The sequence below is a fragment of the Moschus berezovskii genome, chromosome 7 (assembly GCF_049115385.1).
Source record: "Moschus berezovskii isolate FMDL1 chromosome 7, NW_MosBer_1.0, whole genome shotgun sequence".
NCBI classification, from domain to species: domain Eukaryota; kingdom Metazoa; phylum Chordata; class Mammalia; order Artiodactyla; family Moschidae; genus Moschus; species Moschus berezovskii.
The window spans coordinates 99,899,601-99,903,440 of NC_142466.1; positions in this window are offsets into that span (position 1 = coordinate 99,899,601).

The following is a 3,840-nucleotide window of genomic DNA, read 5'->3' on the forward strand; positions in this document are numbered from 1 at the left end:
TCTTGCATATTTCTCAAAAGTGTAAAAACAGAAAATCAAGTTCTCCAGAATTTGCTAAGAAGATTAAAACTATAATTGAAGTTTATATTTCTTTTCTTGAAGATTATATTTCACTATATTTGGGGGTTTGTGGATTCTTTAGCTTTCTGCCAGATATTTAAAAATATCTATTCAGCAAATTATTTGTTTACAGTTCTATTTGTCTTTTGGGCCTAAGCATTTAGCTCACCTTCTAGTAAAAGTAGGAGTATCACTGTAATTTCCACTGGAGATAATACAAACAACTGCCAAACGAAGCAAATTAAAACAGAAATAAAATAAGCAATCTATAACAAGGTTGAACACTACAGAAAAGTTCAATAAGCTGTGGGTGTAAAATATGTATTTGGATCAAGACATATATATATATATCTGCAATAGTCATTTTATCAGACAGTGGGAAAGGAAGTCAAATTATATCACTCCTTGAACTCAGTGGTGATTTAGCATATAGCACTTTTAAGAAATATGGTAGTATTTGTTGTTGTTTAGTCACTAGGTTGTGTCTGACTCATTTGCAACCCCATGGACTGTAGCCCGCCAGGCTCCTCTGTCCATGTGATTTCCCAGGCAAGAATACTGGAGTGGGTTGCCATTTCCCTCTCCAAGGGATCTTCCCAAACTGGAGGTTGAACCCATGTCTCCTGTGTTGGCAGTCAGATTCTTTACCAATGAGCCACCAGGGAAGCCTCTACTGCAGTAAGCACTCAGTCTTTTCAGTTGTCTCCAACTTTTTGCGACCTCATGAACTGTACCCGCCAGGTTCCTCTGTTCATGGGGATTCTCTAGGCAAGAATACTGAAGTAGGTTTCCCTGCCCTCCTCCATGGGATCTTCCCAACCTAGGGATCAAACCCATGTCTTTTACGTCTCTTGCATTGGCAGGTGGGATTTTTTTTTTTTAACCCCTAACAACACCTGGGAAGCCCATCTATGAAAGTATAGAGGATAATAAAATAAAGCCATTTACTTGAGGACCTTAAAGTTTCATGAAAAATTAGCACATTAAGGATATGATTTGAGGATGTCTATAAGGCGGTTTTTCCAGTGGTCATGTATGGATGTGAGAGTTGGACTGTGAAGAAAGCTGATAGTCGAAGAACTGATGCTTTTCAACTATGGTGTTGGAGAAGACTCTTGAGTGTCCCTTGGACTGCAAGTAGATCCAACCAGTCCATTCTAAAGGATATCAGTCCTGGGTGTTCATTAGAAGGACTGATACTAAAGCTGAAGCTCCAATACTTTGGCCACCTCATGGGAAGAGTTGACTCACTGGAAAAGACCCTGATGCTGGGAGGGATTGAGGGAAGGAGGAGAAGGGCACGACAGAGAATGAGATGGCTGGATGGCATCACTGACTTGATGGACATGAGTTTGAGTGAACTCCGGGAGTTAGTGATGGACAGGAAGGCCTGATGTGCTGTGATTCATTGGGTTGCAAATAGTCGGACACGACTGAGCGACTGAACTGAACTGATAGGCCCCTGAAAAGTTACCAAAAAACTGGGAGAGATAGAATACACATAATGCAAGAAGTTAATTGGAACAGACTGTATTTAAAGGGACATGAAGGAATAGCACTGGGAAACTTATCATTCTTGTATTCTTTTTTATTTGCTTGCACAGCAATGCAAGCTACATTTCTGTCTATAGCTGACTGCCCATGATTTTATTTTTAACTATCCAAGTGCTGTGGTCCTGTACAATTTACAGAGAGGGAATATAGGTATGTGTAAAATGGTTAGAGTTACAGGTTGGAATAAAGATAGGCAGGGAATGCAGATGATAGTGCTTTAATGGCAGAAAGCCAAAGGAACTAAGGAGACTCTTGTTGAAGGTGAAGGAGGAGAGTGAAAACTAAATATATATAAAAATAAACAAAAAAACAAAAACAACTAACACCATAGCATCTGTCCCCTTACTTCATGGCAAATAGAAGGGAAAAAATGTGAAAGTAGGAACAGATTTCCTCTTCTTCAGCTCTAAAATCACTGTGGATGGCACTGCAACCATGAAATCAGAAGGTGATTGCTTCTTAGCAGGAAAGCTAAGAAAAACCTTGACAGAGTGTTGAAAAGCAGAATTACTCTGCCAACAAAGGTCCATATATTCAAGGCTACGGTCTTTCTATAACCTTGCACTTATCTCACACGCTAGCAAAGTAATGCTCAAAATTTTCCAAGCCAGGCTTCAACAGTATGTCAACCATGAACTTCCAGATGTTCAAGCTGGATTTAGAAGAAACAAAGGAACCAGAGATCAAGTTACTAACATCTGTTGGATCATAAAAAAAGCAGAGTTCCAGGAAAACATCTACTTCTGCTTTATTGTCTACACCAAAGACTTTGACTGTGTGGATCCCCACAAACTGTGGAAAATTCTTACAGAGATGGGAATATCAGAGTACCTGACCTACATCCTGAGAAATCTGCATGCAGGTCAAGAAGCAACAGTTAGAACTGGACATGGAACAACAGACTGGCTCCAAATCACAAAGGAGTACAGCAAGGCTGTATATTGTCACCCTACGTATTTAACTTATAAGCAGAGTACATCATGAGAAACGTTGGGCTGGAAGAAGCACAAGGTGGAATCAAGATTGCCAGGAGAAATATCAATAATCTCAGATATGCAGATGACACCAACCTTATGGCAGAAAGTGAAGAATTAAGAGCCTCTTGATGAAAGTGAAAAAGGAGAGTGAAAAAGTTGGCATAAAACTCAATATACAGCAAACTAAGATCATGGCATCTGGTCCCATCACTTCATGGCAAATAGATGGGAAATAATGGAAACAATGAGAGACTTTATTTTGCGGGGCTCCAAAATCACTGCAGATGGTGAATGCAACCATGAAATTAAAGGATGGTTGCTCCTTTGAAGAAAAGCTATGACCAACCTAGACAACATATTAAAATGTAGAGACATTTCTTTGCCAACAAAAGTCCATCTACTCATATAGTCAAAAACTATGGTTTTACCAGTAGTCATATATGGATGTGAGAGTTGGACTATAAAGAAAACTGAGTGCCAAAAAGTTGATGCTTTTGAACTGTGGTGTTGCAGAAGACTCTTGAGAGTCCCCTGAACTGCAAGGAGATCCAGTCAGTCCATCATAAGGGAAATCAGTAGTGAATATTCATTGGAAGGACTGATGCTGAAGCTGAAACTCCAATGCTTTGGCCACCTGATGGGAAGAACTGAATCAATTGAAAAGACCCTGATTCTGGAAAGATTGAAGGCAGGAGGAGAAGGGGATGACAGAGGATGAGATGGTTGGATGCCATCACTGACTCGATGGACATGAGTTTGAGTGAGCTCCGGGAGTTGGTCATCTACAGGGAAGGCTGGTGTGCTGCAGTCCATGGGTTCTCAAAGAGTTGTACATGACTGAGCAACTGACTTGAACTGAACTGATGGTCTTCCCAGTGATCATGTATAGTTGTGAAAACTGAACTGTAAAGAAGGCAGAATGCTGAAAAATTGGTACCTTTGAACTGTGGTGCTGGAGAAGACTCCTAGATTCCCTTGGACAGCAAGGAGATCAAAATGGTCAATCTTAAGGGAAATTAATCCTGGATACTCCTTGGAATGACTGATGCTGAGACTGAAATTCCAGTATTTTGGCCATCTGATGTGAACAGCCAACTCATTGGAAAAGTCCCTGATGCTGGGAAAGATTCAGGGCAGCTGGAGAAGAGGGTATCAGAGGATGAGATGGCTGGATAGAATCACTGATGCAATGGACATCAACTTTGGCAAACTTGGGAAATAGTGAGGGTCAGGAAGGCCTGGCATCCTG